Source organism: Corvus moneduloides, chromosome 1 (assembly GCF_009650955.1).
Source record: "Corvus moneduloides isolate bCorMon1 chromosome 1, bCorMon1.pri, whole genome shotgun sequence".
NCBI classification, from domain to species: domain Eukaryota; kingdom Metazoa; phylum Chordata; class Aves; order Passeriformes; family Corvidae; genus Corvus; species Corvus moneduloides.
The window spans coordinates 70,084,281-70,106,093 of record NC_045476.1 but is presented as its reverse complement, the minus strand read 5'-3'; the positions used below and the strand labels follow the sequence as shown (position 1 = coordinate 70,106,093).

Below are 21,813 nucleotides of genomic sequence, written 5' to 3'. Positions count from 1 at the left end.
TCACTGCACTCATTGAATCTATTCCAGACACTTTTGCCTTTATCCTGTGTTGGTTTTTTGCCCACGCCTTTGAAGATATTGTATACCAAGTCAGATTTTCTGCTTAACCAGCTACATACTATATATGTATATTACAGTCCACTACCCCTATAACCCAGTTTCCTGTTTTCTTCCAAGTTCACAGTCTTTGTAACTTCATTTCCTAGAGACACATAGCTCTGTCTAATCTCACTCTTCTTTCTGTCCCACTCTCAGCCCTCACCCTTGACTCCATTACTTCACAGCACTTTGTCTCCACCTAGCAATTCTTTGTCTTTTCTAACGCCATTTTCATGGCCAAGATCAGCATTTGCTTCTTTACCTGAGCTTTGTTCCTCATCTGATCCAGGGCTGCTCTTTCCTGTGTATGCACCAAAAATGAATCTTTGTATTGTGTCTGTCTCACTCTCAACATGAGACTCTCGGGTCACACAGAGCATCTTCCTGCATTACTCATAGCACCTATGATGTTATATAAATGATCCAAATGGGCACCGTATCAGGTAAACTATGTCATACAGCCTGGACCGTGGCCAGAGCACAGACGGAGATTTCTATTCATGGCATCAGTCCTCTGTTTGTTCCCCTGTCCTTAGCATATTCTTTCTCTGCGAGTCCAAGTCCTGTGTATTTTCCACTGTGACTCAAAGACTGAGGCATTTTCATTTTTTTCCCATTTTCTCAATCTTTTGTGCATCAACAAAAAACCATTAAGGAATACATTGCAATTAGCACTTCCTCAGATGCACTCATCTGTCAAGAGCACTCAGCACAGAGCCAGTCTTCTGCAGGTGGGTAACTTAAAGCCTCCTCTCACCACTTTTATTTATCTCAAGTTAATTGCCAGAAGTGGAAAGCTCTCAGTGTTCTGCATTGAATTCATGATCATACAAATACTTAAGATGATGGATTGGGTGTCTGTGACAGCTATCAGTAAACCAGAGATAGAACCGGGATTCTCAGAGCCAAAAACAGGAGCACTTGAAAAAGCTGGTGCAGACAGGGCAGAGAAGATGACCTGAAGTTGATGCACCTTTAGCAGCTGTTTAGACTCCTCAGGTCCATTCTTGATGCAGTGTGGTCCTTGTTTACAGACACAAGCATTTCTCCCGGCTAATATTTTTATCCCTACTGGGAAAAATGGCTTATGCATTGAGTGAAGTACACATCACCAGCACCAGCACATTTTCAGCACTGTAGTCACTGTGATGCCTTTTCCTGGTCTTAAAATCAAGAGTCAAACATGGTGAGAAGGGAAAAAGGGATTTTCCCTTGGTATTTATTTTAAGGATCCTTAGGTGCACTATATCCAGGTGGAATGCACCCCAATGCACACTGCAGTGCACACCTCACAAAAGATCTGGTATAACATTATAGGTTTTACTAATTAGCATATCTATCAAAGATTCTCCAATGAGAGGCTCGAGTGAGCCCCCCTCCCCGAGGAACCTTCCCCTGGATGGTTCTATCTTAGTTTACAAAGTATGTTCTAGAGAGGACCTTGGGGTCTGGGGCACACTAACCCCTACCTACAAAGCTTCTAAAATGTTTAGTCTCCTAGCTTAACAAACAAGTCCAAGAATGTAGGCAAAAAGCACTAAGAATACAGAAGTTGTAAAAGGGTATAAAAGGGGTATAAAAGAAAAGGCAAAAAATCATCATGGCATCAACTGGGGCCTGAGAACAGGGCTATGAGGTGTCTCCCTGAAAGAGCAGAGCATGACAGCTTTGTATGACAACTGTTTTTTCAACCGACAGGTTTTTCAACCTGTTCTAGAGCAGAACAAGGATGGAATCTTTTGCTGTCTCCCAACACAATATCTAATCAAAGCCATACTGCCACTAGGAATCAAAATGATAGATGGGTTCATCTCCTGCAAGGCACTGCATAAACAAAAGCAATTCCAAGTCCACAGAGCCAACATTCTGAAGCCTTCACCCAACAGTCACATTGTCCTTGGAGTCAAATGGTTGGCCCTGCCTTGCATAAAGCTAAATACTCTTGTATATTAGCAGGATGGAGCTCAGAAAATCAGGTGGTTATTACTGATTAGCCCCCATCAGTAATTTGCTAATTGTTTATGGATGCTGGGGATGCACATATTGTGGGGAAAGACAGCAGTGCCAGAGCAGCGCAGCTGTGACGCACCAACCCACTGGGCGCTGCGCAAGAGGAGCCTCACAGGAGGTGTTGCATCGAAGCAGGGACTGCCTTGGCTTTCTCAGCAAGCGCTTCCTAACAATGCTGCTGGTGCATATACTGTTGTGAGAAGCCAGCTGGCTGGCATCTGAGAGCAGATGCCAAGTGGCTGTCAGATTGTCATCTTGAGTTTTAGTATTCAACCTGTCTTTCTGTGAATTGGCTTTTGGCCTTTTTTCCCCCAGGGAAGAGTTGTGCCTCAGCCAAACCACCTCAGATTTATCTCCTGTAAAAGAAATGAAAGTATGAGTCACTATTGCTTCTGGTGAAGCAGTTAATAAATTGCAATTCAAATGCTTTAAGGTTTTTTCCACTCCCCTTCTTTTTTTTTTTTTTTTTTTGGTAGTTACATAAGTTTTTCTCAGCCATTACTAAAAGAAGCCCCAGGAAAACACATAACAGCCACTTCAGACAGTTTACTCATTCAATCTGTCCATTATGTAATTAATTAGAAAAGCTGAGAGAAATACAGTTTTTCATTGTCTGAGCTCCTGATGGTCATATTTTAAGTTTTTAAAAAAAGGCTGGTTGCATATGGTGTTCAACATAGTACTGGTCAGTCCTGGAGAAATGTCAGCAATTTATCCAAAGATGCAAGACAAAAATAAATGAAAACTAACTAAAAAATACTCAAAATTAAACAGCAGAAATCCCTGGAACAATTTTTCCATAAGTAGTGGTCCAAAAGATGCAACTTCAAGTACCCTTAAAGGTTTGCTACTTCTGTGAGAAGTGCTTCATTTGTGTTCTTTGGGAATGAAACAATTTTCAGATGTGTCATGGCAGGCAATTTAACTCACCGATCTTGTGGGAAAATAATACACTTAAGAGTTCCGGAGACTGGAATAGAAAGAAGTCGTTATTGCCATTGAAGCAAGAACGTATCTGCTGGGAAGATGCTTACATGAGTAGAAAGACCATGTTTTCCATCGGAACAACCACCTAAAAAATATGTAAAGGCCCAGCAAAGAAATAGTTCCAAGTAACTTGTGCCATTATACAGGATTTCCATTCTGTATTATCATTTGACCACCTGAAACCAATCATATTTGTGTTAAATCCCATTAATGCAGAAGGATTCATATTTGTTGCATTCTTTCTAATTCTGCTCAAAAAAGTAAAATACTTTTTTCCTTTTGTGTTTCGGGCATTTGTATTTAAATTCTGACAATAAAATACTATTTAAGTTTATCCAGTGACACAAAACATCTGCTTGTTCACTGCCAGACCAAAGAAACTGAAAGAAGGAAAAATGTTTCAAATACACTCAGTTACAGAAACAGGTTTTAAGCACAAGAATCAGAGCAAAGCAAAATGCACCTTGCAGCACCCAAAGAAAAGATCACAAAAATGTTGAAATGTCTAATACAGAAAGATCACGCTGGTCTGTGCTGCCAGCTCTCATAGAACTAAGTTAATAATGAGGAAATGCATTTAATTTTAGGTCTTTTCAAGAAGAGGGCTGATGTCCTGACATAGCAGAAGACCTTGGGATACTGCCAGCACTTGGCACAGTATCCTTTCTGTATAGCTTACATAGTTAGAAATGCTGGTTTGGATGAAGAAGTCCTGATGTCATTTTGGTAACAGCAGTAAGAAATCAAAATGTTAAAGTAGAGACAGCAAAGAGGACGAAACCACAACATCCAAATGCAGCAGCATAATATTTCCTGGATCTCAGTGCCTGGGCTACGCAGGTTCCTAAAATAAGCATTGTTTGGTATCTTTTGCGTGTCCTGAAGTGCCACATCATAATTTTCTTGAGGTTTCTAATTTAAAATGTTCTCTTGTTTGAAAGAGTCAAATTGCAGGAAAATCAGGCACGTCTTCCTTTACCCACAAGCTTGTAGTATGTGTGTGTCTCCAGGAATTCGTAATAGCACCAAGAAAGATACTAAAGCACTTTAAACTATGGTTGGGATTAGAGGCATTGCAGCAGTGACCATGGAAGGCAGGTATCTAAATTACTGTGCTTCAGGGCTTGAAAAGCCAAACAGGAGGAAGTGCAAGAAGCAGGGGCATACCCTTTCCAGTACACTGCCAATCTTGGTTATTAGAGGACCTGAAAAGAGGATAAAACCACAATTGTCATATGTTCATTAAAATAAAAGGAACAAACCAAGTATAGATTTCTTTTAAAATAATTGGCTGGTTTTGAGAACAAAATATTTCGTGTTTCTAATTTATTGTTTTGAATCTTCACGTGTTGTTTTTCTCCACATTTCTCCATCTTGTCTTAAAATTACTGCATTTGATGGAAAGCTTGTGTCATCTGACCAGGCTCATTGAAATGAACATTTCTCATGAAAATTTTATTTTTGTGAAAATGTCAAATAGAAAACGGCTTTGCAAAACAGGAATCTTTACAGAAAAAAAAATAGATAGGAAAAAAAAATGTTCTTTAAACAGCAACCCTTGAAATGACATCCATTTTTTAAAATGCAGTTTGGCCTGCAAGGAATTACACAGGACAGTCAAACAGAAGAATCTCCCTAAGGCTGATCTCCAGGAGTAACAAAAATACTGCCAATAAACCATAAAAATGTACCCAAAAGACATTAAGAGCCCTGAGGTACTTTTGGTCCTGGTTTGGCCAGATTTCTGAAGACCTTGCAAAGAGGGAGAGGGAAAAAATGCTTCTGTCAGCACTGCCCACGTGGTCCTCCACGCACTGGAGGACACCCCTGGGACTATGCCCAGGCCCTTCACCGCACTGGTGGCTCTGGGAGCAAGGTCCCTTGGCACACAATTGGGGTCAGCTCAGGGACCTCTGCCAGGCACTCTGCATCTCTGCACTTGGGTCACTCTGTCCTTGACAGCTTCCCTTGCATCACTGCCTGCCCTGGCTGATGTGGCCATCAACCTATTTGCTTTCCCAGGCCATGACACTTGGTCCTCTGTTTTTCCTGTGCTCCCAAAGGCATGCACCAACATTGCTTCACTTGGAGCAACACTGCAGCCACATGTGAGTGTGATGACTGTGCTGGCCTGGACATGGGTGAGAGGAATCCTGGTTCTCCCCAGATCCTGCTGGCTAGAGCCGCTCTGCCCTGGGAGGAATGGGGCAGCACGCTGGCCTCTTTGGCCGCAGGGGTGTGTGGCCATGCTGCTGACCTTCCTGCCTCTCATTACAACTTCCAGTGTATGGCAGAGCTGGTCAGTCCCAGCACCACCAGTCAGGCAGCATCATCCCTCAGCTCCCTGGCTCCTGAAAGAGTCAGGCCAGGCTGGGTCGGGAGCTCCCCAGTCTCTCTGGAACGGAGAGACAGCCGACTAACGCGGTGTCGACTGGCAGTCAAATAGGTCATTGTCTGAACTTCTGGACAGCAGCACAAGCAAGCACTTGACTGCTCGACACAAGAGCTCCACAGATGGGAATTTCAAACAGTCCTGAAGATTTTCCATAGGATCTCCTGATTTGAACATCTCTCCAAAGGCAAAATCTGTGCATTGCTGTGTTGATTAGCGCTATAGGAGGAGGATCTGACCATTCAGAAAATCCTTCAGGTGGTTTCTGCTGCAAAACAGACCAAACTGATAGATAAGATGCCAGTATAAACTGTTCCTGCAGAAGCAGAAACAGTCACACAGTGCAGTGTTAGATATTGTTTAGCTAGTTAGATGTTTTGCATATAGTACAAGGGATGATGGATCCTGCCTGTGCAGGAATAGTAATACAGGAGCATTGGACAGATGGATATGAGAATTAACATCGCAGAAAATACAATCATGAACATTATACTGTTTTTCCAGCTTTTTTAAAGGTTGGTTTAGAGTACTTTAAAGTCTGTAATTTTTGAGGCATGCACCCTCTCCTAAAAACTACTTTGAAGGCTCTGGTTATTTCAGAACCCCTTTTGCCTTCTAGACCAATGGCTCAGTCTGCCTTGGATAATATTTCTATCAGTGTTAGGATGTACTTCACACTATCATAGTGTTTGGAAAACGCTTGCACACCACCAAGCCCTCCTGCCATTGTGTGGTGCCACACCATTTTATTCCTTTTGAAATGCTTTCTTTGCACTTTGTCCAAGCTGTTAGACGCTTGGTTTGCAAGCCTGGTTGCCACTTGTCTTCTGTTCAGGCTGGAAATTTGCCTTTTAGCAGCTTCAAAAAGGAGATTTTTACCTCCTCAATTTCCTAGGCATATAATAAAGTCTTTTAACAGAGATGGTGGTATAGACATGTCTGCTGTGACAATGCTACTACACTCACATAAGAAATAAAACATTGGGCTAACCAGTGTTACTTCTTGTTGAAAGGCGTCTTCTGTGAAAGTCCTCCTTCCCTGTACTACCATAGGCCTGGGCAGATCAGGGCACCCTTTTGCCTTCTGTCTCCTCAGTTTGTTGCCAAAGCTTTTTAAAACTTTCTATAAGGTCATTGATCGACCAACAAGAAAATAGGTACAGCACCAGCCTCCACCCCATGATATGTAGCTGTGATCCCCCAGAGCCCTGAGTGAAAATGTCTGTCCTCATGTATGCCACAGTCAGGGCTTCCTGCTCTGACATATTTTCATAAAATAAAAATACTTTCAATATATGGAAATAGAAAGTCTTGTATCCAACAAAGCAACAAAGTCTCTTAATGTAGGGTTTTAGCTCTCTGATAGAGTCCCAGTATCATAACAAGGCCAGCAGTTATTTCATGGAAAACTAATGACCTAAAAACTTTACTGGATTTGGCCTACTGTTCCTGTTGGTTTCTTGTCCCATGACTATAATTTCCAATCAGTTCTGACTTAAATGACTTTTTATTCTCTTCATGGCAATCACAAGCTTACAATTAAATGCAGCATGTAGTTTCCAAGAAGGAAGAACAAAGTATTTCTCAGTAATGGCTACTTGGGGACTATGAGAACTACCTAAAAATATTCAGAGCATGTAAAAATACAAAACTGTAAAAGATTTTTTTTTAAGTAAAATTAATTGGATGGAGTTGAACAATGAAAAATGTAAGTCAGACAGTATCAGGAGGGGCGTCCTGGCACTCCATGAAACTGCAAAATAACCTCCTGATGGGAAGGGTTGGAAGCATCATTAGTGCCATTCATTCAAAGCAAGACAAGGCAAAGCAATGAATGGAGCAATGATCTTTATGGCCCTAGAGCACCACAATCACTTGATGAAACACCCTTGTATTGGCATTTCAGCTGAACTTGTGGAACTGGTGTAGTGGTCTGTACTTCACCCATACCACATATGTCCATTATACTCCCATTTGGAAAGAAAGAGGCTGGATTACCTGGAGCCAGAGCAGGAGGACATGCAAATACACGTCTTGCTTTATGCAGAACAACAGAGCAGCCATGAGAGGCACTTCCAAGGCTTTTGGCAGACATGAAGTATTTCCCTGCCACATAGTAGCTTCAAGGCCCAGGGGTCTCTTTCATGTGTCACAAAGTCCACTTTCCTCATAGGTGGCTGTCAAGCTTCCTGGAAAAAACAGATTCAGAGGATATCAAGCAGAGACACCAGCTGCTAGGTAAGGTAATGCATCTGATGCTTCTGAATTGTCAATGGAAAATAAATTTCTATGTTGCTCCAGAGCCCTGTCTAGTCACTTCAGGTAACTGAAGCGATGAAGTTTCCATGGTTTCTCCAGTGAAACTTTTCTACTCCATAGATTCCCTGAAAGAATTGATCCTAATACTGAACCCAAGTTCTCCTTTTCTCAGATTTACTACTCAAACCCCAATTAACGTTCTTGATGCGACACGGTTGTCTGATTACCATCGCTGTTATGTAATTGGAGTAACTTAAACAACTGATGTCGAGTGGATAAGGACATCCCATTATCCTGCTGACGATAGTCATCTCCTGAAGCAGCTGCACTGTTGTGAGGCCCCTCCCAGAATGACCGTAGGCAAGAACTACCGCGAAGATTTTATGAGAACATCTCTCTGGCTGCCACCTCAGCAGCACCTAAGATGCAGATGCATCTAAACATCTGCTCCATGCTCTCAGGTGACAAAGACATACGAGAGAGATAGCAGGCAATTAAAATTCAGTTTATGAGTGGGAACACTGGTTCAGCTACATAGATCACTTCAGAAAGGAAGTTATTTTTCAAGGGAACAGCAACACTGTGTAGTTAAGCAAACCATAAACTCTGGGGTTACCTTCAGAAGGCGGATTGCTGAAATCAGTGTTTTTCAACATTAACCTTTTCCTTCTGGAAAGGTCAGTTCATGCCTCTATTCCACTGAACATGGGAGCTTAAGTGCTAGAATTAATGCATCTTGGGAGCAACCATCCCAAGAGGGGGCCCTGTCAAAGCTGTAACAGCATAAAACAAGGGGATTTATGTTTTTTTTCAGTCTGCCACATGTAGCTTTTACAGTCACTAGTATAATGCTCTTTTGGAAATCCCCTAGTGATAGTACACTTCATTTGTTCTACATTTAGGTTACCACTTCTCAACAACTAAAAGGGCAAAAGGGCTTTGTATTTTTTTTTAGCTACAAAAGTAAGCAGAGATATTATGGTACTGCAGAGCAGCTCACACAGTATCTCCACACCTTACCCTTACACCAGCACCCTAGATTTGTGAAGATAAAGTGACAGCAGATTGGAGGGTTGTATTCCAAGATTTTTGCTGAAGTTTGGAAACATTTTCAACCTTGAATAAGCATCTCCTTATACAAATGGCCCACTAGGCAAATAATCCCTCATTTCCTCATCTAGGAATGATCTTATTAAACGTCATTCGGTTATTGCTTCTATTAACAGTATCAAAATGCAGCAAACATCCTCTAGGTTTGCTGGCAATGACCGATTTGCAAATTGTGCTCTATGGCCATTATTTTTTTGCACACATAAGAGGCAATTCTTTTAAAATGCAACCTTAGATGATGATACTGGGAAATTGCTTACCCTCCTATAAAATATACATATAAAATATGTAAAGAGTCTGTCAGAGAAATGTTCCTCTATAAAGTATAACTTGATCTTACAGGTGTACTAGTCACTGAAATTACGGGTTTTGAGTTTCCAAGCTTTGAATTATTCCACCCCATTGGACTTTTATGGCTTTCTAACCCAAGCCCTCACTCAGAGACACAAGGCAGCATAAAAAGTGAAAACAGCACAGGATGTGCAGGCTCAGGGGCACACTGATAGCCATTGTCCCCTCTGCTGTGACAAGTGCTTTAACTCTGTTCCATGAAATATTCTGGATAATTCCACGAGATTAGTTGATCCTGAACACGTCTTTTTGACTCACTTAAAAGGTTAAATTTCTTCAGGTAAAAGAAAAGAAAACCAAACAAAACTTCCAACAAGCACATATCAACCTTTGCTGCTCTGGGCTAGGGTAACCTTTGAAAAACATGTTTAAGAAAACAGTGTACTTCTAATATGCCCCACTTCTCCTAGGTTCTGTAAGGTCCATGTAAACATCAACTCTTTCTACAAGTATCAGGAGCCAGTAAATGATAAAGAGAGAAGGGCATTCCTAAAAACAGCAAGACTGCATAACAAAGTTCCTGTTATCTACCGCTATTTAAAATTACAGAAGTGTTTCCCTTTTGATAGGACTTGTTTAAGAAAATGCCTTCTCACCAGAGGAAAGTCTAGGCAGATGTGAGAAAAATCCCCAGTTGTTTCAGAACAAGTTAAGTTTTAACTTGTTCTGAGAAGCTGAAAAATCAGTAAACTAAGAGGAAAATCATGTTCTTCTTTCTTGAATCTAGCTTGCATTGTCACACAGACAAATTCTTAAGTCAAGATATTTTAAGGTCAGAATACCCATTAAGATACAATCAAGGCTCTGTCTGAAACTTGGAGGCAAAACTAGAGCAAAGTTATTTGGGGGAAATGGAAGAAAAATTTATAAAAAGGACTCAAAATGAGTCAGAGGGCAGAAAGATGACTGACCATGTTTGTTTAAAAATATGCCAACTGTACACAAGGAAAAATGTGCTGTGAAAAATACTGTACACACAGCAGCTGGCAAGAGTTTAATAATTTTGAGTTCTCACTGGACAAGTAAGCTAAATAATTCAAGGCACTTTCACAGCTATTGAACTTAATTTATGAGCCTAGATTGCTGATCTTGCATATGGTTCAGGGAAATCTGCACCAGTCCATATCATTATCACCTTCAATTCTAACTCTCTTACAGTTACAGCAGTTTGGGAATGTTCAGTGTGAAAATTAAGTTTTTTACAAAAGCAGAGCTGGTGAGATTCTGGGTTTACACTTGATTCTTTGCTCTTCAGTCATTGCTGTCTTTGTTTCTAATTATCTCACATTACAGAATGACAAAATGAATCCAGAGGCAAGTGGAAATCCGCTGTGCTGAGTGCTGTACAAACAGCTAGAGACACTCCTTGTCCCAAGCAGCAGGAGAAACATCAGCAAGCTTCTGAGAGGTAAGAAAATAGCCACCATATAAGAATATTTTTCAGGGCTGGATTGTTGATGGATTATGTATTGTATCTACTGGGGCTGTCTCATTTTCAATTATTAAGGTTACATTAAAATGAGACCTAGTATCACCACTTTTGGAATAATGCAGAGCAAAATCATGTGTGTGGGGTGGGAAGGCAGCAAAGCAACTGCTAACAAACAGCACATAAGCATTGGAAGATAAGAACAAAATACTAGGGGATGCTTATCAAAGATCTATAAATATAACCTGGAGAAAAGAAAACTTGTGGGGCCATAGCTTGAATCTATAAATACCTTCAAAATATAAATATAAATGAAGGAAGGGAATTACTCAATCTCAGCAGATGCTGAGACGCAGAAGCAGGCTAACGAGGAAGGAGTTGAGACTAAGCTCAGAGGGCATTTCTGAATGTTAAAAGCAGTTGGAGCCTGAAATACTATCAAAGAGGGTACCATCCTGCTAATACACAAAGATGTATTCAGTGAGGCATTAGTGGGAAGAAATGCAGGCAGGGTGCAATCTTGCAAAGAGTAGAAAGACAAGCTGGCTGCTCAAACAACCTTTCTAGCTCCCACATCTGTCTGGTGTCAGGAATGGCCTGAATGGATTCTCAACCCTTGGGACAGGTGTTTACACCACTCAGGCTCCTGCAATGTGACAGTAAAGTAGTAGCTGGAGATCAAATAACCTCAGTAGTAACAAAATAGACATGAAGAAGACCTTTTGGAAATCAAAAGACAAACAAAATCCAAACTGACTTTGGAATTCGTGAGAGTTTTGAGGTCAAATTCACCCCAGAGCATTAAGGCTTTTTTTCTTTCCTATTGTTGAGGGGAAGCTTGTAAAGTACTGACATGGCCCATAGCCATTCTCACATGGATATGCTGTCCTTGAAAACCTTGGCTCCTAGGACACACAAATGAAAATGCAACATTGCACTCGGGACTGGCAGTCCCCCAGATTAGGTCTGAAGGTAGCTTGTTTTGTGCACATTACTCAGGAATAGGGGAGTCTGGGATTCTTAATGTAGCATTTGATTGAGTGGGAAAAGTGTAAATATCCTTTGGGTTTCTGTCAATCTTCACTGATACTGACAGTTATGGAAGGGTCAGAAGGAAGTTTGGACTTTGGCCTTGTTTGGATACACCTGCACGCAAGAGCGTTGTTAATGTAACACCCCATGTTAGGAAATCACATACTTGTGGTGCTTCAAGGTATTTCAGCCCCATTTATTTAAATTTTAATTTCTTCTTTAAATGCAGGGTCTACGATTATACCTGAAAAAATGGGCACATTAATACTAGTGTAGGACCACTAATTTACTCAACTTCTTGTGGTTTTTTACATCTATATTAGCAACTGCAACATTGCAGGAAGAATTGCCATGTATAACACATTCAATTCTCTTGGCTGCTGAATCTTGACTAGTGACATTATTTTAGATGTGTTACTGATTAAACAATGTTTTTGTAGTACAAAATGCCAGGCTTGGTAGAGAGCAATATAGAAGACCCTCTCAGACCTGACAATTTCTACGCACCTCAGCTTCTAGCATCTTCAATGATTTCCTGAAGACCAAGTCTCTTTAAAGGCTTTGGATCCTTTAAAGCTCAACTAACTATAAACAACATAGAAGAAGGAATAATTCTCCCAGTTAAGCCTCCCACAGAGACTGTTCTCCATGCCAGTGTACAGATGAATAGGCTTTGAATGCTAATTGTAACACTGTGTGTACTCTTCCTGAGCTAATCAGCTCACAGGGTACAGACAAGCAACTTTTATTATCAATTCCATTCCAGCACACAAACTCTCCTGAAATGCTTTTCCAATAGCTAATTTAGAGACCTCCTGTTGGTTTAGTTCAGGCTGTGGAAGGTTTGTAAACAAGCTGTGTTATTCAAGAGGAATTTGCTCTCTCTCACTGTCTCTCTTGCTTTCTCTCTCTTGCCTAAAGTATTAAGATCTAATGGAAATAGTTGCCTAAGAGAGGGAAGCAAAGCATGCTAATACCTATTGGCAAAGGCACATGTTCAATGTCTCAAGAGGTTTCATGTGCAACAGACAAGAAAACTCACTTGCAGACCTAAGTAGCAGTGTATCACTTGCTTTACAAAGTAAAAAATCACTGCAAAAAAGAAATTATTTTCTCCTTTTGATAGTGGAGTAGTCTTTACCATTAGAAGTTATGTACAAATTTGGGGTTGCCTCTCACTTTGAAATGAGATATTCCATATATGATCAAAGCAGTGATAACCTTCAGATATAAAACCTCTGCTGGGAACCCTGCCAACATGAACTGCAGACAGCATCAACAAGCTGAATGCTAAGAGCTTCCCCACACTGTGTATGGCTGTTCAGATTTGTATGGAATGGGTAAAGAAGTGCCACTAAAACTGAATATTTTCCTTTGTTATAAGAGACCACAACAGCAATGTGGTGGAGTCACTTTCAGACTAGGTATTCTCTGTTTTTAAAACCCCAGTAAATGTACTCCTAATCTGTTCAGAAGTCTGTTTTGTAAAACAAAAAGTGCAGTTTCACAGAAAGAAGCCTTCTAATGTTTCTGGCACTGCTCTATTTTAAATCTTTAGGAAAGAGAGTGCAGACTGTGGAAAAACGATCTTTCTTTATAAGCTCAAGTGTGTGAATAGCTGGTAATAGTCCTCAGGGGAAAAGGAAACTTAAACCAACCACTCCTCTCACTCATCCCCCTCTCTTCCAAAAAAAAACCCAACAAAAAACCTCCATCAACCCAAGAGAGAGCTCCTTGTCTTAGATAAAGGGAGTTTTGTAATCTAACAGTATTCTTACTAAAGAACAAAGATCTTAGTGTAGCTCGACTTTCAGAGACCCTTTGTAAATGTTCCCTTCTTGCTGGAAGTTAATTTAATCCCTTTATGTCCATATTCCACTATAATAGGTGGTTACATTGCTATGACACTACTGTTCTGAACTGCACCTGGGAGCTGCTGCTCTTACATACTACAGTCTGATGTTGGAAAAGCTATTTGCAAGCCATTTAAAAATCCACATTGAATGGAAGCATGGGCAAACATTTTTCTGCCATGGAATTCAGACACAAAACAAGGACTTAGTCTTCATATAAGACATTCACCAAATTCCCAGTTTATGCTGAGAGAGGGAAACCTCTGAATGATCTGGTCTCTCTGAACACGTATTTACGAAAGCCACTTAATTCTTTGGCCACTCTCTGTAATCTACTTTGTTCAGCAGCGGAGCCACATTTTTCAAAGGTCTTAATATTTTTCTTGAGCAGCTTTTGAAATGGGAAGTGAGATCAAACTCCCCTTCTGCTGAAGCTGGTAGCAGACTCCCACTTCTTCAGCCAGCAAGTAACTGTGGTTTCCACTGACAGTATGAGTACCTCAGGAAATAGTATTCGTGTCTCACATAAGTGACCCCTTTGTTTCTCATCCACATTGACTGTGTTTTGTCACAGCAGCTTTTTATACAATACAAACAAAGAGTCTAAAGAGAATTTTAGAACCTCATGAAAATGTCATCTTATCTTCACTTCAGACAAGGATCTCTTACATACATTTACTTTGGCTTTTTCTCGTTAGCAAGGAGATGAAAATCTCAAGCATCTCATAGCTCATTATTAATACATAGTCATGCTCTGCTTCTCACAAGGGAGATGGAGATACTTGCAGCAGGCCCTTTGAGACAGCAGCCTGATTATACAACTCCTGTAATATAGACAATTCCATGTGACTGCTCAGAAGAAAGGACCAGTTACAGTCATTAACAACATTTGTTAGGCACCAGTAGTGTTTGTGGTGCTCTACAAGACAAACACTGTCCTACTTTATCCTGAAGAACAGATGTCAAAAGACTCTTTTGAAGATGCAGAGAAAGCGACAACTTAAAGCACTCCTGTTGGGTTTGGTTTTGCTTTCCACTTTTTCTCCTATCATTAAAGGGCCTGTAAATAATATGGAATGGTGAGGACAGGCTAGTGACAATGACTCTGATAAAATGGGCTTTGAGGAAGAATTTGGATGAGAAAAAAGAGATAGCCACATTCTGGGAGATAACAGCAGCCAGCAAGAGTGAAGGAAAGCAAACAGAGCACTGCGGTTACTACACAAAAGGAACCAAAGATGGAGATTTGGCTTGGTGAGGCATTGGGATGAAGCATTTCATCTTGGAAGGGAGAGCCAGAAGATTCAATGAAGTAAAAACATGGTTTGATCGTCAGGAAGAAGGTTGTTGTAGGAGCTGCATTTCTGACATAGCAGTAAGGAACAACGAGGGTGTGTAAAAGGTGGGAAAAGGTTAGAGGTTACCATCAAATGAATGACACTCAAGATGAAAGAGAGTAGGACTATAATGATATTACTACTAAATGTTTAGGGACGTAGAGCATTAAAATGCGTTTAGGACATGAATAGAAGGAGCCACCAGATGGATGAAGGAGGGGATGGAAGAGTTCAGTCATGTTGTCACACATCACCGGGGAAGGAAAAAGACAAGAAAAAGACCAGGAACAAAAGCAATTAGGAGAAAATAAGGTAAGTTCATGGGAAAAGCTTGTGACAGACCCCTTCTATCTTATTGTTGAAGTCAGTAACATTTGGAGGAAGAATGACAACAAGGCAGCTTAGTGAAAGAAATGAAAGTCTCAAAGAGGGACTTGATGGGAGCAGTGGGACTTCTGCTTGAGAAAGATTTGCAAAGTCCCTTGGAAGGAATTCAGTACAGACAGTCCCTCTGGCTCATGAATGCCCTTTCAAGATATTCTGTAGTGGAAGAAGCAGAAGCGAGATGCGACCTGTGGTTGTGTGTACATCACTCAAGTGCAAAGGAGAGAATTACAAAGTGGAACCTAAATAATTAACTTGAGCACTTTTGAAAGCAAAAGAAGGAGCAGGTGATAAGGAGACCGGGAGCTGCAGGGACATTAGACATGTCCATAACCTATGGGGTGTACCTGAATGGACAAAAAAAGGGAAAGACACAATGAGCACTGAAAGAGCAACGGCTGGTGACCACTGAAAATTTTGATAATGAAAAACCAGCTAAGACACAATTAGGCACTTATATCCAGATCAATTTCGTGGCAAAGGATGACATCTCTCATGTTCTGGCTTCTTGGTAAAGAAGAAGATGCCATGTGGATGCAACTATGAATTTAAAACAGAAAAAGAGGAAAGTAGTCAAAAATAAGGCAGCCTTCAAAACTGTATTTACCAGAGATAAGACTAAATATACTGTTTTCTGGCATCATAGCTGAGAGGCTGAATGGTTCATCTCTTCCTTTCAATTTTGCAGACTCTTTGCGGACAAGAGTCAGCACTTGCCCAAAGGAAATAAGCATCAGTATTAGATGCAATCAAAAGACAAGTTCATGCATTTGTTAGATTTACTCCATATTTAATGATGCTAAAGGCTTCTTTGAAGTAATCTACAGGGCAGTATTCAGCAGATGCCAATTTGGCTGAAATCAACAACTGAGGGATCTGGTAATTATAGTCTCAGATATTTCAACCTGTGGTTTCTGGACCCCTGAGGATACATGGGTTACTTCTAAGGAGTCTGTAAAAGCAAGAATCAGTAGGTTCAGATTGCTGTACAGGATAGGTATCTTCAGTGAGAAATTTTAAGGAATCTGTAAGTGTCCCTCTACATAGTAGTTTTCAGTTCCTTCACTCCCCCGATCATGTGGTTGATGTAGAGAAATATTACATAAATGTAATTAAGCATGCAATAGCTTCCTCTCTTCTTGAATTTTAGGAGGATTTTCTTTCTCTCACTTCTTCCCGAGGGGCATTCCATACTATTTAGAAAGCATTTGTTAAAAGATAGGTTAATCTGTTTATAAGATCCAAAGAATGAGGTGGATATCTGAGGTCTCTCCATTATTCTAGAAACAGACCACATGCAGTACTTACATGTAGTCAAGTGACTCAGTTTTAATGAGACTATCTCTGTGGAGAATAAAGAAAGGATTTTTACTTTACTCCCCAAAATAATAGGCAATTGCTCCTTTTTCTTTCCAAAACTGTCAGTTTTATCAGCATTTATCCTAGCCCTTTATAGAATTCTCTCACTTCAGCAACTCCAAGGTTAATTTTGACAGAGGATGAACTGAGACAGGACACTGGGATTTGCTTTCAGAAGAGAGGAAGGTTATATTAACCATACCAGCAAGTGTTCTACTGCTTCCTTTATTCTCAAATTATTAGTTTGCTTAATAAGAAGGTCAGAGGGAGAAGGCTTTCAGGTATTGTTTCACATCAGAGGATACACTTCAGATCAACCCTACAAGTAGTCTGAGGACCATAATAAACCCCACAGTTTTCATCTGATTGTTAATTTCTACATGGCATTCTGCAAGCAAGTAGGAGCTTGTTCTTCTTGCTCCAAGCCAAGTAGAAGTCATTAGTTTCTCAGCAGGACATAGCCTGAGTTCAGTGCCCCACTACTGAATCCATACAACTGTTAGGTTGTTGCAGTGTGAGCAAAGTGAGCATGCACTTGCCTTCAAAACACAAGAGAAAAACACTCTTTTTGTCCCTGGGCAGAAGTATTTATTTCTCTGATTATCAGAAAAGGATAAATACTACTTTTCTTCAAAGCAGTTAAAGAAGGAAAAAAAATACTGGCAAGTGGCTTGAAAAAATTAGTATGCATTTCAAGATTAAGGGTTAGATCTTTTTATTATGCCCCACAATTTACCCTTTCTCTTTCCACAAATAGCATTCTCATTTTATACAACAAACTGAAGTCAGTTTTGAGCATAAACTTATTGTTCTGTCTTCTTAAAATAGGAGCAGTAGGAGACAGCAAATACAGGTGTATAACCTTTACTGAAGAACATGCAGTTTGCTGTATACTCTTACCAAAAATAAGAGATTTCCCCAAATGCCTAACAACAGACACTGGACTGTACAAGACAATTATATATGCTTTAATCATGGAGGGCCCTCCAAATCTGCACTTTTGACCTGAAGGCTACTAAGGAATGTTTAAAGGAAATATATCAGAGACAAGATCAAGTAGATGAATGAACATTAAAGGGAAGAAGGGGGTCATATTTATGTAATTCACGTAAGTTGCTCCAAGTATAACTTCAAACAGTATCACCTTTTTTCCCTACTTTCATAGAAGTTAAAGTGAATTGCTTTCAATTTTATATGAAAGATGACAAATCCATCGCATCTTTGTCATGCAGCAAAAACCAGCTTTTAAACAACACTCTGTAGTAACTTATTTCTGCTTTTTTCAGTTGAAGAGAATTAAAATTCTACATTTTACTTCTTGTAGGTAGAGGCGCATAAGCCATTGTAAAGTCAGGGAAGTCTGTTGGTGGAGGTAGAAAGTTCTAAAAGTCTTTGCCCACGTTCAAGAGGCCCACCGTCTTCCACGGATAATGCCAAGAATTTGTAATAGGACTCTACTGTCCTTGAGTTCAGGGGTTATTCAGAGCCTTTTCTTATCCACAGAGGACATTGCAAGCAACGGCAAAGGATGGCATCTTTGAGAAATGATAGAGAGTCAGAGAGTGTTCTCTCTGGATGACAATCATACCGCCATTTTCAAAGTTGGAAAAACCTCATGTAGTTCCCCCAAGCCTCCAGTTTCTGCCCTTGGAATCCAACCAAGCATGACAATTGGCAGCATGGGGACTGCACCTGTGTCCTGGTATTAAGGTGGTCAGTAAGGCATACAGATAGAGGAGATTACAGATGTAGTTTAGGTCTGGCAGGATACCTTAGTGCACAGCTGTACTGATCTCAGTACTAAGCATCTACCCAGCTACAGCAAGGTTACATCAGAGCACTGTAACTCAAAGAAGTCTTTCAGAAAACGAAGAAAGAAAGGCAAAAATCCATTCCAGTAAACCTGATTGCTTCAGTTGCCTGTAAGTTGACTACAACCAACAAAACAATCTGATGCAGTCTCACAACAAAATGAGTCTGTGCAACCAAAGGCACCTTTTTGATACCAATGTTGCGTGGGCTGACCAAAGATAACACGCAGCTGGATCTGCTTGTCACTAAAAAGGAGGAACGAGCTGAAGATACAGTAATCAGTAGTAGCTTTGGCAGTAGTGGCCATGCAATAGTGAAGTTCAAGATCCTGACAAGTGTGAGGGAGGACAGTAGCAGAGTACTCAGGTGAGCAGACTTGAGTTTATTCAGGGGACCCTAAGTGGATTCTGATGGGAGGCAGTTCTCAAGGGCCAAGGATCTCTGTGAATTTGGTAGACCTTCAATGACAGCATCATTTGAGCGCAAGAACGATTGCCCCTGAGATTCAGGAAGACAGGCTGATTCTTCGTGAGACTTTTGCTAAGCAGGGAACTTGAGATGAAGCTTCAGTGTGAAATGGCAGTATATAGGAAGTGGAAGCAGGCACAGGCTACAAAGACTGAATTTAAAAATATTTTCTGGGCATGCAAGGACAACACTAGGAAAGCTAAAGCTTACTCAAAGTTGGCACCTGTAAGGGGTATCAAGGATGACAAGAACCCTTATCATAAAAAACCAAACAGTGAAACTGTGGGACCTTTGTTACATGGGGTATGTGACAGCAAGTCCAGACATGGCTGAATTAATCGATGTCTTCTTTGCCTCAGTCCTATGGAACAAGATGTCCCAGGCTTCACTGTTCAGAAAAAGGGTTCAAGAGTAAGAACAGCAGAAAATGAGGATTACAAGAGGAAACAGGCATAAATTGAAACAAGAGGGTTACAGACTGGCTATAAGGAAAAGCTTTTTTCCCCGTGGGGACAATGGGTAACACATTGATCAGAGAGGTTTTGCAGACTCCAGCCTTGGAGTTTTCCAGCACCCAGCTGGTTAAATCCCTGAGCAATCTGTCCCGATCCCTCAGCTGGCCCTGCTTTGAGCAGGAGGTTGGACTGGAGACATCCTGTATTATCATGTGATTTTCTGAACATGACAACCAGTCTAGCTCCTGCAGCATGATGAAACCTGAAGAGTGCTGCAACTTCTTTCTTAAAACTGTGTTTTTAGATAATGAGAACACTTTAACAGAACTTGCATGAAAAAGAAATGAGGAAGCCAGATCACAGTATTTTATATGCCCTTCAGAGCCATGCAGACAAGCAGTGTCCAAGGCACCCAGCTTGCTAGATATTAAGGGAAATGTGAAACTAAGCACTCCCAATGAAACAACAAACAGCTGCTCTATCTACAAGGAAAGGAATACAAACAACATGCAGCTTTTTATTGCAGTGCTATTCACACTTTTATTTCCACTCACAATAAAGTTGGTAATATCTGCAAAATTTATTCCAGATTGCAAGGCTGTGCAAATATCTGTATAATTCAAGTGTAGTGCTTGGAATCCTGGCAGTTGGCCAGAATAGCTGTCTATGTAAACAAGTTTGGTTATTTCTATATTAGCCACTCACAGCTATACCTCTCTCCTGGCCTATCAAGCCAGAAGATTACCCTTTACTTTATGTTTCTCCGTGTGGGACAAAATCTAGCAGTGGAACTGCATTTACAGACAATATAATATATAAATGATATGCACTGCAATTAAATAAATGTCCATTCTTCTGAGCATGGTCCATTTAGGAATGCCCTGCTGACTTTAGAGAAGGACTGTAGTCCCTAAGTTCCCAGTTGAAACAATAAATGAACTGTGTGAGTGGTAAAGTTAGCTGGAGAAACAAACAGAGAAGATTTGTGCAGTGACATAAATTAGGACTTAAAATTATCTCAACAGCTTACATAACATTTGCTGCGCACGAATGCATTGCATGTGGTGTTTAATATTGCATATATGCTTTGGCAGATCCAGTGCAACTTTATAGCGAAGCAAGGACACAACAGATGACAAACTCTCCACGAAGCAAGAAATGTGATAGCTTTATTCACATACTGCAGATGCAGTGAAATGAATCTGGGTTTAGTAATTATTTATTTATCTGCATGTGGGATTGTTTTGTCTGTTTCTCAGATTTTGGGTTGGTTTTTTTTTGTTGTTTTTGTTTGGCTTCGTTTTGTACATAGGTCACTGTTGCCTAATAAGGACCTAATACTTGTAAAGTACTGAGTACATCACTTGATGTTTTAGAGTCTGGTGGCTATTGCTTCTTGAAACACAAGAGTAAATTGAGTCAGTGATGCTGTTCAAATCAAAATAGGAAAGAGGATAACCTTGCAAATAAAATGGTATATGTGCAAATAAAATGCATATGTGTTTCGTCCATGTAATTGTAACTCTGAATGGTAACTCTCTGCAGTCCTTACGACAGATTTTAAATATATGAACTGAGGAACCTAAAAATGCCCAATCACCCTACACAGAAATCTGTGGTTAGAAGAGAGCATTGCCAGAGAGCATTGCAGAGCCCTCATAACATCTTGCTACATGTTTGCCAAGAGGACCAAACGAAGAACTTCAGTAAGCCAAAGACTTGCAAAGGGTACCCTTTAACAAGAAGCACATTTCAGGTACAGTTCTTGCTCTGTGCAGTCATCAAAAACCATTTAAAGTGCCAAGATCTATAGTTCTGCTTTCTGCTACATTTAGTGTCATCAGCAAAACGCACCCAAAAATTAGAAAACAAACCCCCAAAGCAAACAACTACCCCCAGAGGACCTGGGTCAAGAACTTTGTTGTTATCAAGTAGTGACTTTGTCCTGACTGCAGAATAGCAGGGGAAAAGCTCTACATGCAATCTATCCCTCCAATATGTAGATGAAGATGTGACTTCTGGAATTCTCAGAAGGTGCAGATATGGCATACAGGCTTGTACTGGCCCCTTTGAGCTTTGCATGCCATCAGTGATAACAGGGCTGTTTAAACAAACTCTGCTGAAGAAATAAACAGCATTTTCTATTGAAGTGCTTCAACAGCAAGCAGCCAGTCATCTTAGTGCTGAAGGAAGGAGTCTAAGGCTTAATTTTCAGGAGGATTGTCTATACAACAGCAGTTATGTCAGAGGAGCAATATCTAGTTTACACAACAAAATACCCTTGAACTATTAAGCTGCAGGAAAACTCTGCAAATCAAAATTTATTACAAGTATGTCTTGGCTGCATAGAGACAGAAATGCTGCAGCCCAGTAGAGAACTAAGAAAAGTCAATCAGGGCACTGGTGAGCATTTAACAGGAACTTATATTTTGAAATATGTGGAGTACATCACTGTGAGGGTCAGCATTTAGCAGCT

At 40.5% G+C, this 21,813-nt stretch overlaps 1 long non-coding RNA gene across 2 annotated transcripts in view; it reads right to left on the bottom strand.

Annotated features, from left to right (window-relative positions):
- Positions 1–1,656: 1,656 nt before the first annotated feature.
- Positions 1,657–21,813, bottom strand: part of LOC116446687 — a 64,980-nt gene continuing 44,823 nt past the window's right edge. For both annotated transcript variants that reach the window (XR_004241313.1, XR_004241311.1), the window contains exons 3-4: positions 7,487–7,677; positions 1,657–5,756 (exon numbers count right to left, since the gene is read on the bottom strand). This is a non-coding gene — a long non-coding RNA (uncharacterized LOC116446687). The remainder of the gene's footprint in view (positions 5,757–7,486; positions 7,678–21,813) is intronic.